The sequence below is a fragment of the Protopterus annectens genome, chromosome 4.part0 (genome assembly GCF_019279795.1).
Source record: "Protopterus annectens isolate FY-2018-M chromosome 4.part0, PAN1.0, whole genome shotgun sequence".
Lineage (NCBI taxonomy): Eukaryota > Metazoa > Chordata > Ceratodontiformes > Protopteridae > Protopterus > Protopterus annectens.
The window spans coordinates 118,305,913-118,319,175 of NC_056733.1; the positions used below are offsets into that span (position 1 = coordinate 118,305,913).

Below are 13,263 nucleotides of genomic sequence, written 5' to 3' on the forward strand. Positions count from 1 at the left end.
GGCAGCCACCTTTCAGGTCATTTTGGGGTATAACAAACTGATAAAGTACTGGACAGGGTGACTAAAACAAATATGCAGAGTAGTAGAAAGTAAAATGGGAGATGAGCAGTTCAGATTCAGATCAGGATGCAGCACAACTGATCCAATGTCTTCAGTGAGACATATACAGGAAAAGAAGGTAGAGATGAGGAAAGAGATCAAATAGGCATTCCTAGACTTGGAAAAACATATGACAAGGTGCCAAGAAAGCTGATACGGGCAGTCATGCAACGGTTTGAAGTTCCTGAAACACTGATTGAGTCAATGTCCATATCCTTCAATAATTCTATCACACAAGAATGAACAGTGTTCAGATTCACAGTGGGGTAGGTAAGCATCAGGGATCAGCTCTGAACCCAATGCTATTCATACAGATGATGAACTACATTAGCAAACAGGCCAGAGGGGACAGATTAACAAAGCTTCTGTATGCAGATAATGTGATATTGCAAGCAGACTCTAAACAAGAATTTCAGCAAATGACAGGGAAATAGAATGAACAACTGAAGGCTGATGGGATAAAACCAAGTACAGACAAAACAGTTGTCATGTCATCACAAAGGGAAAATCAGAAGAAACTGAAAACAGAGACAGGACAGAAAAATTGTGGAAGAGGTTAACAGATTCAAGTATCTGGAAGAGGTGGTGGTATAGAATGAAAGTCTAAACGAGGAAGTCGGAGATGGAATCAGAGGAGCTACAGCCAACTGGCACAGGAGTATCAGGAGTAGCATATGACAGAAGAATGGCAAAGAAGCTGAAAATTAAGTTGTACAAAACAGTGATATGAACAGTGCTACTGTATGGTACAGAAACCTGGGCAGTGAAAGCAAAACAGCTGAGGAAGCAAGAGGTGATGGAGAGGTAGTGCCTCAGATGGGAGGTAAGTTGCACAATGTGGGACAGACGAAGAAATGAGAACATCAGTGCTGAAGCAAAATAGCTAGAATTACAGAGAAGGTCAGAGAACAAATTATGGTGTTTCAGGCACATGTGCAGGAAAGAAGAGGACAATGCAGTGGAGATGATTTGGGAGAGACAGGTAGAAGGCAAGATTAATCAAGAGCGTCCAGCAAAAACATGTATGGACTGCATGAAAGAAGACCTGCAACCATCAGGTATGACAATGGAGGAAGGCAGTAGAGTGGCACTGAATCAAAAAAGATGGAGACAGTTGACACAACACCCCAACTCCAAGTAGAAAATGGGGTTGGTGATGATCCCAGCACAAAACATGAAGCATTCTTATTTGTGTCCCTAAATGTGGAGATGACAGAAAATGTTGAGTGTAACTCCAAGATAAATAAATAAATAATGTGACACTAGATATGCTTCCCAGATTTGAGAGGTATCTTACAAACATAACTGCTCACTGCCACCAAGTAATACTTGTGGGTGAACTTGCTCCTATACATGAACTTATAAAGTGATGTACTTTTTGAGACATAATCAAAACACATGGATAGCTTTATAAAGGAAAACTAGCAGCACTAATCCAGTCACGTGTAATTAAACTATGTATAACGTTGAGTAGTAAAATGATCTGCCATATGCAACTACAGGCCAGTTTCATTTGTATACCCCCTGCATACCCAGGCCTGGGCACAGCTCAACTAAGGTCACCAAATATGTACCAGATCACTGGAAACAAGACAACATCAGCCTTACCCGATCATGGACTTGCCCCATCTTGGCTGCTGGCCTGGGGATGGCTGTCACGAAAAGGACGTCACTCAAGCTACAGTCCAAAGAAGTATCTGAATTTTATAAGCAGGAGCCTTGACAGCTTTGCTAACATTTGAAGGGAGCTGCCATTGTAATCCAGCTAAAGTCATCAACTCTTCTCCCTGAATGGCTAAAAATTATGTCTGTACCCTTCACTCTCATCTTCCGTTGGGTAAAGTAGACACAAAGTCTTCTCTGTCTTTCCGCGATGATTGGATAACATAGCTGCCAGCACCACCTCTGCCCTCATGGGGAAAGCCATACAAAGGAAATAACTGGGATATGGTAGTTGAACAGTTTATGTTGGTATTATAAAAACAGGTATTTAGTTGTCACTGTGTAAACTAGGATAAGAAAGAACAGCAAAATATAAGAGGACAGTTTTTTCAGGAGTCAGGGCTATGAACAAGCTGTCTCACAGAATTTCATTAGGGCAGTTGTTCCCAAAGTGTTTGCAGCGGTGCCCTGGGGAGCCGCGGCTTCCTCACAGGGGTGCCATGAACTAATAAGCTTAGTGGCCGTAAAATAAACAGTGAACTAATAAGTTTAGTTACTAAGCTTATTAGTTCACGGTTTATTTTGCAGCCGCGCTAAAGGTGTATGGTCCACCTTTTTCATTTTATTCAGCTTTTATGTTTAATGACTGTCTTATGTCTTATCACTAGCCTGACTTCTTGCACCTTGTTGTAAGATTTTCAGTGAGAACTTTCCCCACGTTCTGGTTATCTATTGCATATGAAAAAGGCAGACTGTTTGTAATTGTTATCAAAGTGCAGCACACTTACAACTTGTTCTATTTTTGTGTCCATTCAGACTTGATTCCAGAAATAACTTCCATTTCAGTTCAATACGGGCAGCTTGCAGCTCTTGCCAGCTACCTTTCAAAGTATTCATGACTTTTGTTTACTTGTTTGCCAGCCAAAGCCTGTAAAAGTAAAATTAACATCTTGGCATTGTCCCATTTGTATTGTTTTAATTTTTATTTAGCTGTTGCCTTTTTTTTCTAGATCTTTTTTTTCTCTAGATCTTAACTGTTTTGGTGGCAAAAAAAAAGCACCTGCAGAAAATTAAATGCTTGCAGTTCATTAAATAACGAGTTTGCTTTATGTGGGAAGCTTTCCCTTGCAGTGAATTCTCAGTTTCCTAAAGTGATACTTTTCTGTCAACTGACAGTTTCCTGGAATTCTGATATAACCTCAGAAAAAAACAGCGGGAATCCGTACGTTACTTTCACTACTGCTAAGGACAGCAACTGCTGCAGACCATAATCGGTGACATACAGAGCAAGAAGCACACGAACAAGAATTGCCAATAGCAACTGATGCAAAATAAAAACAGCAAATAAAAATGCACTTCCCTTCTCACGAGCATAAGGAAGAAATCTAACATACAAGGGATGTTCTGTAAAATTCTGAACAGATGAAATGATCAGAGGCACAGCTGCACATTGTTGCAGCAGTGCAGTTTATTTACTCATAACATTTAGAAGAACATTAGACTCAAACAACTGTTACACAAGCAACTTAAAAATAAACACTGCTGCCTGATCAAAAGCAGGAAGAACTTCCAAACATTATGCTAATTTGTTCAAAAAGTTAATAGATCAAAAGGTTTTGCTTTGACATGACTTTTGTTTTCACTCAATGTCTGTAACTGCTAACTGGCTGTAAAGCTCTGTGATCACCTCCAAGATCAACAATTTAACGAGCAAAGGGGTAAAAATTTGAGGCAAAAATCAGGGTAGTTCGACAAAAGATGCAAACAATGCTCTAAAGAGCAGGACTGGAACTCCTATAGCCAGAATCAATGCTACAGAAAGTGACCAAATGAACTATGGAAAAGCAGACAGCAGCAGCAAGCAGAACATACAGAAAAGCAATATCACAAATGGTTTGTTCACTGTTTTTCTTCCTACCTCAGAGTGAACGTTCCTGAATAGCTCAAGGCATCCTTTGTGATAAATTGATGCCATGACTGCGCTTGCGCTGCTGCCATCTGCTTCCCATGTGTTCACTTGGACAACATGAACCACAGCATAAACAGCTGCCTATGTAGCTGGACTTAGAGGGAGGAAAAAATTATTGCTGATACAGGATGTGTGTGCAATCACAAATGGAAGTGCTACGCTCACTGCATGTACAGTTGCACTATTCCAAACATATTCAGCCCATACTAAAAAAATCATCTGCATAATCCACAAACCACAGTTCACATTAAAGAATGAGGAGCAACAAAGCAAAGAAAGCTACACTTTATGAAGAAAGAAAATGAACGTTCACTAAAATTCATGTGATAGCTATCCTTGTGCTCCCTCATTAAAATAAAAACATCTAGCAGCCGATGCTTCAAGAAGTTGTTCATGCTCGTGACCGAGGTCGTTTTATGCCAATCGGAAGGCAGGGTGAAGGGTAGGAATGTATGCTCATGTTAAATGAAGACATGCATAATTCTGAAAAGGGGCATTTCCTGTGCAAAAAGAAACAAGTAAGGAATGCCTTGGTCTGCTGTGCTTTAAGAATGATGGGCAACATGTCAGAATCGTTAATATTTGCTGTGAGAGTGCAAGACCTAGGTTTAAAAAAAAATGGCTAGCTGTACCACTAGTAGTACAATGGGAATCTGTAGAAATGTAAAAAGATTTGCTTCTTTGTAAAAAAAAATCATTATTTTGATTAGCGCGGCTGCAAAATAAACTGCGAACTAATAAGCTTAGTAACTAAGCTTATTAGTTCGTGGTTTATTTTGTGGCCGCTAAGCTTATTAGTTTGCGGTGCCCCTGTGAGGAAGCTGCAGCTCCCCAGGGCGCCACAGCACACATCTTGGGAACCCCTGGATTAAGGCGAGAACAAACATAGGGTTTGCATCTCATATTTTTAGTATGCATAATCTTAAATATGACCTTCAGTGAGTTATTATGAATAAGAAAAGTTAAACAGGTGTTCAGAATATTTATTATAATTTGAAAATAATGAATATGTTTAGAATCATCTTTTCCTGTATCTCACATAATCTCCCTGGTCTACTATAGGGAAGAAGTCAGTTGTTATTTTCATATTTATTGATTTATAAGTCAGATGATTTTATATTTTTCTATTTAATTTACTATGTGTAAAGTTGTTCACAGGATCATACATTTATAAATTAGTACCAGGCTAACTGTCCTTGTGGGCCATTCCATGACCAGCCAATTACCCCATGTGAGACTCAAACCCTGCACCTTGTGTCTATTAGGTGGACACCTTAACTACTATACCAACCTCTCACCGTTGTAGATGTATTTATATTCTTTAATATGTTTATTTTGATCTCTTTCTATCTTATACAATTACTATATTCCCATGTTTTATATTTTAGCTATAATCCTAGTGTACAGTATCATATAACAGAACATTTATATTTACCCTTATATATTTTATACTCTTTAATTTAGTACTACTGTTAGAATCAGTCCTATTTTTTCCTTAAATTTTATGTCTAATAGTACCTGAACAAACATCTGAAAAATCTTCCCTGTTAAGATTCAAACTTTCCATAATAAATTGTTCTGAGATATTTTGTTATCATTAAAAAGAGAAAACAGCAGTGAAACACAATCCTCATTTTTTATCATAAGTGTCATTCTATAGGCTAATATATAAACTATCTTTTTGGTATACGGCAAGCATTCAGAACTATTTAATAACTGGCAGTTGTTTAGAATGCAATTCACCGTCTTTTACTTATTATCTAACTTGTATTCATTGACATCTTAGCATTTGATTCAAAATATTATGATTATTTACTTTGAGACAGGAAGAAGTAATCTGGACAATTTTTAGAATTTCAGAACTCCCGCAGCATCACAAAAGTACTCATGATTCTAATTAAGCTGCTTCAAGCTAGTCCACATGACAAAGCTATGCAAACGAACAGTTTATCAGCTACAATTCACACAAAAACATTCACACGTGAATCCAAGCCACCTCTACTTTATCCATCAATCCCTCAAACCCTTCCAAGCCATTAAAAAGAAACAAAAACATTTCAAAGTATGTTAACCGCTAAAAAGCTATTGTATTTAAATAAATAACATTTAATGACTCAGTAAGCACTGTTTGTGTGAAATGTTTAATATAAGGCAGAGTATCATTTTTTAAAGGAGACATAACATATAAACTTGCATTAAAAGAATGACAGTTATATGTGGTCCAGGTTTAACTTGTTCAAGTGTGAATGTTACTCCATAACATTCCAATAACAACTTTTATATATGTAAGAAACTATATTTTTTATCCTTTGTTTATAGCATAGTATAACTTCCTGGGTGGTATTGCATATCAAGTATACTATCAGTAGCAAGCATTCAGAACGATGTAATAACCGAGAGTGGCTTAGGATGTAATTCACTGTCTTTTACTTATTATCTAACTTGTATTCTTTCACATCTTAGCATATGATTCAAACTATTATGATTATTTACTTTTAGACAGGAAGAAGTAACCTGGATAGTTCTTAGAATTTTTAGAATTCCTGCAGCATCACAAAAGTGCTCATAACTTTGCGTTGTTTCAAGCTGGTTTTCATGATAAGGGCTTGGAAATGAACAATCCATCCGTTGCAACTCACACAAAAATGCTCACAAATTAATCCAAACCACCTTCACATCACACATCAATCCCTCAAACCCCTCCAAACTACCAAAAAACCCATCTCAAAATATGCCAACCACTAAAAAGCCTCTGCACTTAAAGAAATAACATTTAATGATTCAGCAAGCACTGTTTGTATGAGATGTTTAATATAAAGACTGCCATTTTTTAAAGGAGGCATAACATATAAACTTGCATTAAAAGAATGACAGTTATGTGTGATCCAGGTTTAACTTGTAAAAGTGTGAGTGTTACTCTAATTATTTGATATCATTCAACAGTAACTTTTATATATGTAAAAATCTATATTTTTATACTTTGTTTATAACATAGCATGCCTATCCTGGGTGCTGTTGCATGTCAAGTTATCAGCGGCACACTACTGGGCCACTTTAAGAACTGAGAATGTAACTTAAAATGCCTCTTTAGTGTCATTTGTTGCATCTTGTATTATATTTAATAGTACATTACTCAGCTATGCCACGATATCAGAAAGTGTCACCTAAAAATAATTTTCATCATAATAGTCATTAACTTTTATTAAGATGCATATTTTAACCTCTAACTCTAAGTTAAAATAAATGGCTTTAATTTCATATATAGCTAAAAGAATCAAACTCCAACATTTTAAAAAAGGGAACTAATAACCATTTGAGGTAGGAAAATAAATACATATGATTTACCTTGTAAAAAGTAATATGTAGCACCTGTTCAGAAATATTCAAGCACCTATTTAAATTAATAAGAATTCATAACCATGAAATACATTGATTTTTCATTTGTCCTTCAATTTTCACTGTTTTTATCTTTTATTAACGAGCCATCTCCTGTTGCACTTCTCTTCAAAGAAGCTGACAGATTCCAGTCTATTTCTTCTGTTTTTCTAGGGTTTTATTTTTCTGTATAAAGTCCATTGGATCTTCCAAGGTGTTAAAAATCTTCTTTCCTTTTGGAAGGTAAATCCTTATTTTTGCTGGAAACAAGACTTGTGCTTTAATATTGTTTTTCCTTAAACTAACAAGTGACACACATGCTTTTCTCCTGGACATCACTAATGTACAATAGTCACTGTCAAATCTTAAAGTATTTCCTTTCATTTTAAATGGATAATTACTCTATGCAGCTTTTAAGACTAAATCCTTACTGTGACTTGAGAAAAATCATAAGATCACCAACATCGGTGAAGGTGTTTTTTTTTAAAGATGAGTTAGAAAGTGATCCATGTGCTTTTTCGATGCCAAAGGAAAAAGCTTCAGGCAGGTTCACAGTTTTAGGCGGCCAGATATTAAAGAATTTTATCATTCGGTCTCCCTCTTCTCTTTATGAATCCCATAAATCCTGATGTTATTCTTTCTAGGTCTGTTCTCTAAGTCTTCTATTTTATCCTGGAAAAAGTTGTTTTGTTTCAATAGAAATTCAGTGTTATTCTCATTTTCAGAACCAAAAATGTTGTGAGGAAAAAACTGCTTGAATTATAAAAATACTGTGCTATCTTCTCTCTAAACAACTGAGGAAACACAGTATTATTCGACCACTGGAACGTTTATTGAAGCAAAATAAAATGAATATACTTAATACAAATAAGCCGTGTGAGTTAAGCGCTTTCACCTACAATACTTAGGCTTCTTCAGAACTCATACAAACAATCAATGCGCCGTTTTAAATAAGCTTTTTGGCGCGAATTTAATCTGAAGGGACTTTTGCATTTAAAGTGCCATAGTGTAAATAAATAATGTTAATAACAAACAAACATACACTTATCAAACAAACCAGCTAAAACTCATCCTAATACACGCTGAATACATTTTATATACATTAAATATCCAAATGAGTTCATATAGTACAATTTGATGCTCTATTAGTACCATACATACTTCTAGAAACTCATATTTCTTAAAAATGTTATTTTCCTTATATTGCATCCTTCCTTATAGACTTAATACTAACCTTCTGGATAAATTGTATGTTTAATATTTTGAATGTGTAGTATGTATTGAATAGAGTTATTGCTAACAATGTTTTGAAAACTAGATATTGCAACAATTATAATATTAAAACTAATTATAATATTAACACTCATAGTATTATAAGTAAAAATAATAATACTAATATATATACAAAATATATAAAAAATATATAAAAATATATAAAAATATATAAAAATATATAAAAAAATATATAAAAAATATATAAAAAATATATAAAAATAAGGGAGAACATGTGCAAACTAGTCATCAATCCAACAGCTAATAAATTAACAGTACTTTAATTATGTGATTATTACTTTGAATGCAATGTTAATATTCATATTCAAGTAATTTATAACATGTCTAAACTAAGTCTAATACTTAAATAGAATAAATAATTTATATTAATAAATATTAATAAATGCTAATAAATATTAATAAATATTAATAAATTAATAAATTAATTAATTATTCTCATTTTCAAGTAGTCTTCCATTAAAATCAGACATTGCCTGTGCTATACTCAAGATTTGTGATGACTGTTGTTTAAGATATTCACTCATCACATCAACTTGTTTTATTCTTTCCAGTTTAAAATAGACTGTTTTGCTTAATAATTTATCTATATTTTGCAGATAGCTCACTGATGTTATTTATTATACCTGTATGTCTTTTTTCATAGTACTGTCCTGTACACTGGGCTTAGAGTGGCTCATTCTGAGACAATTAGTTCTTTCTAGTTTTCTTGAGAGGAAAAAGCAATTTAAAGAGTTTCAAACTTGTTACTTTTTGTAGTAAGTCTTTCAGCAGATGTTCAACTATAAATCAAGTTTGAAATGTTCTATTTGTGTTTTTAGTAAAAATCCCATCAGAGATGTTAAAATTAAGCAGAGCTAAAAAACAGTGCTGTTAACTGCTCACCAACTTTTCCACGCTCCCCCCCAGCATATCATTCCTGATGCCTGTCAGTATTCAATATGCAAGTGCAAAATGTGAGCACTTTCAGAGACGTTTTGTACAGTCTAATGGCTAATCTGAAAAGACTGTCCAAACACTGAAGTATACAATGAAATAAAAACATAAAGCAGTAACAGTGGCTGCCATATAGTTTTACTGGAGTACAGAAACACTTCATTAAGATTTATAACCACTGGCACAGCTACATGAGTCACAGTCTGAAATCTACTAAAGCTCAGGTACAAGACAAAAAGTAGAATCAGTCAAGGCAAAACTCTTATTCAGCTGAAGGAAGAACAGAATGGCAGAATTTATCAGGCTTCATCTTGGCAATTAGCAGCTGCTGTTTTGAAGTATGAGCAGCCAAAATAATTTGTGGTTGGAAGGTATAGAAAACAACAGCTTAAAAGCACAAGAAGTATTGTTGAGAAAATGTTGAAGAAGGCAGAGTTGTCCAAGGTACTTCCTTTTACAGACAGTCTGATGTAGGTCAAGTAAGACTGTTGAGGAACTGCTGCTACCTGATTATGAAGTTCCAGATCCAGTTCAGCTGGAACTATTACTGTTGTCCATTATATTAACTGTATCAGATAAAGAAGACCTGCAAAATGCCAGTTCACTACAGTGACAATTCATGAATTCAATAAACTATTATTTTGAATATGGATTGAAAGGTTTTACACTTTATGCAACATGAAGTACAGAGACTAAATTTTATTAGAAGAATTCAGTCTGATAAAATGTTAAGTGTTATGCTACAATGTCTAAAGCAGTTACCTGAGGGTAAACATGAAATAACTCCTGTAATAATGGGGATGTAACATATGATGATGTTCCCTTAAATTGTTAGTATCTTTTATGTACACAGATACCAGGATGTAAGATGGTTATATGGTGTGCTTTCTAGTACTGCATTGCAGTAGTAAAGTCTAGAAGCAACCACATTATCACTCCATGTTCATTTCTTTATTACTTGGAGTAAGATGCCAGTTGTCACAATTCATTACCACATTAATTGCAGTCTCAGTGGTATGTCAAGTACAAAAACAAAGCAGTGTTCCTTTAGACTGAAATTGAGCTGTACGTTCACGATCTCAGTAACCTCACCAATTTGCAGTAGGCTAGAAAAGGGCAGTAACTTTCAAAGTTGTCTAGATCAACAGCATCTAGATTGGGTAGCTAAGGTCTTTTGTAAAGAAGATGGGAGGACCTGGTGACTCAAAGAAGAGGTGATATGAAGGATGACTGGATATAAAGCATTAAGACAGGGAGTTACTAGATGAGTTTTCAAGTGATAAGATACAGCCTTGTAATTAAGGTCATGAGTTTATGATAATCAGGAAACCTGAGCTCAACATAGTACCATGAAACAGGCTCTCAACAAGTACTATAAGCATCCCATGAGCTTAATGGGGCCTGAGAAACTGACGAAAGATGTAGCCCAGATTCACAAAAATAAAAAAATTCCCATTCAGCTGATAAAAATACTCCACAAGTGGTCATGCATGCCATATTGCTCAACGTATCAGCCACCTAAAAGCATATAGTTGGTCAAGTGATTGCACAACAAATATCCCTAAACAGGACTTGCACAACAAATATCCCTAAACAGGACTGCTATCTTTTTATGGGAATTTCAGCCGAACAGAATGAATTAAGTGGTCACTGCACCTAGCTGGAATGTAAAGTTCAATTCATGTCCTAAACAATGGGTTACAAAAGTAACTACCTGAATGAAGCCAAATTCCTACATAATACAAAAACATTGCAGCTCATGGCAAGAGAACCCTCACCTGCAACCAATTAGGGGACTTCAGACTCCAGTGTCAAGCACCTGCATTCATACTATTAACTATCACAAAATGTTGACAGACTGCAATTTACAGTTTTAAATCCTGTACAATTAAAGAGGAAATGGTTAAAGACTGACTGATAAAACACAGGAATAGGTGTTTTAAACAAACATGGCTACTAAAAGATAGCTACTTTTTGTGTGTCAGACATAGCTACTTCATATTCAATCATTCTTGTAGACCACATGCTTCATTCTTGAAGTACAACAGTACTTCCTGCATCCTCTTGTAGATGGTGTGTAACAGGCAATTAATCAATCAATCACAAAATGAGCACTCTAGCCACTCTGCATAACAGCAGACACAAAGGCACCAAACAAACCTCATGTAAAAATAAATCTGTAGAACTGTATGTTTCTATACAATATCCTCAAAGCAGGTAAAGATAATATTTTTCTGAAAACACTTGATTATCTCTAGAATCTAAAAAGGAATTGCTTTCTACATAAAGATGTATTAATTGGAAAGTGATTCTTTCTACAGCAAAGTGAGGTAAGGCTGAGTGACTCCTGTCATGCTGTCTTGCAGCAACGAATATGGAAAATGGTACATGAAAATAATAAGTAAGGAGCAAACCCACAACACTGAAGAAAACTCAGAACAGGTAAATGAATGTAGTAAACCAATGCCATGGCGGTACTGTTCAGATGCTAACATGGCTAACCACAAACAGGGTTGTTAGATTTGTAAAGGGACAGGTAGGGACAAAAAAAAAAAGGACCTTCACGATAAACAGAAGCATCTCCGCTTTGCGATTTTTGATTGGCTCGTATGCCAGTACACGAGCCAATCAAAAAATCACAGAACCTCTTCTGTTCAATGCAGAACAGCCCACTATATCACACTGAACAGAAGTGGCTTTACTTTGAGATTTATGATTGGCCCGTATGCTGATATATGAGCCAATCAAAAAAATCGTACAGCAGACCCTCTTCTGTTCAATGAGGAACAGCCTGCTGTTTCACATTGAACAGAAATGGCTCTGCATTGAGATTTATGATTGGCCTGTATGCTGGTATATGAGCCAATCACAAAGCAGAGGCTGTTTTGCCAGGATTTTAACTGGCTGTACGGGACTCGGTATTGGGCTGCTGATCCTGGGACAGTCCCCATCAAATAGGGATGTTTAGCAAACCTGACCACAAGGGACATCTTTGGACAGTTGTTACAGCATGAGATACATGACAAAGGTGAAACCTGGATGAAGAATATAAAGGGCTGCAAAGAAAATAAAGCAGCAACAGATACATTTTGTTAACTTGAACAGCTTGAATAATTATAATCGAGAAATGAGACCTGGATGTCATGCAGGAAGCTGAAAGTTAAAGGAATTGTTGCTGGCATGTTTTAGTTAAAAGCTCAGGAAAATGACCAAAAGGAAAATGCTTTAATGAAAAACAATATCTTTGTCAGCAAAAACTTGGAAAACTCAAAGTTGAATGCAGTAGGGTAATTTTTGTTCTGTGAAAAGTCTGCTGATTGCTACCTGTCACTTTCTTTTAACTTCTACGTAGCCTAGTTTGACCGACTTTAAATTTAAGAATCCAAATCTTCATGTGTCAAGCTATCCCAGGTCAACAAGTTACAAGAAATAAGCAGCATGTAACTACTACTGTTGATGCTTGCCAACCACCATGAATGCTGGGTATTTTACCACATCTCTGTCTGGATAAAAAGAGAGTACAACAGTGTGGAGGAAAAGCATCTACCTTACTGCCAACTGGGATTCAAGTAGCAGCTTAGGTGCCAGAGGATCAAGAAAGTTTGGGGTTCTATGACCACCTGACATTTCTTGGGAAGTGTTAATGCACTTGTGCCCCAGCTTAGTTATAGCAATTCTGGGGCCAGATTCAGAGGTTAAAATGTAGAGCTGTCAGCTATGAGACCCATGACAGTGCTCCTCAGAATACAACAGGGTACAAAGAGGATACGTTTAAAGAATTGCCCCCAGTCTCCCCTACCAAACGAGAGCTACCCTGGACTTCTCATGTACGGGGAACGGATGAGTCATAAAGAAAGACTATAGGTGGGGAAGATCACTGAATGATTAGCTGGCATGAGTTAGAGAGAAAAAACATATTACATAAAGAAATA

General features: G+C 35.9%; 1 protein-coding gene across 1 annotated transcript in view; it reads right to left on the reverse strand.

The window, feature by feature from the left end:
• Nucleotides 1-13,263, reverse strand: part of LOC122799219 (sulfotransferase 2B1-like) — an 811,361-nt gene that overhangs the window by 89,593 nt on the left and 708,505 nt on the right. The gene's annotated exons all lie outside the window — the stretch shown is intronic.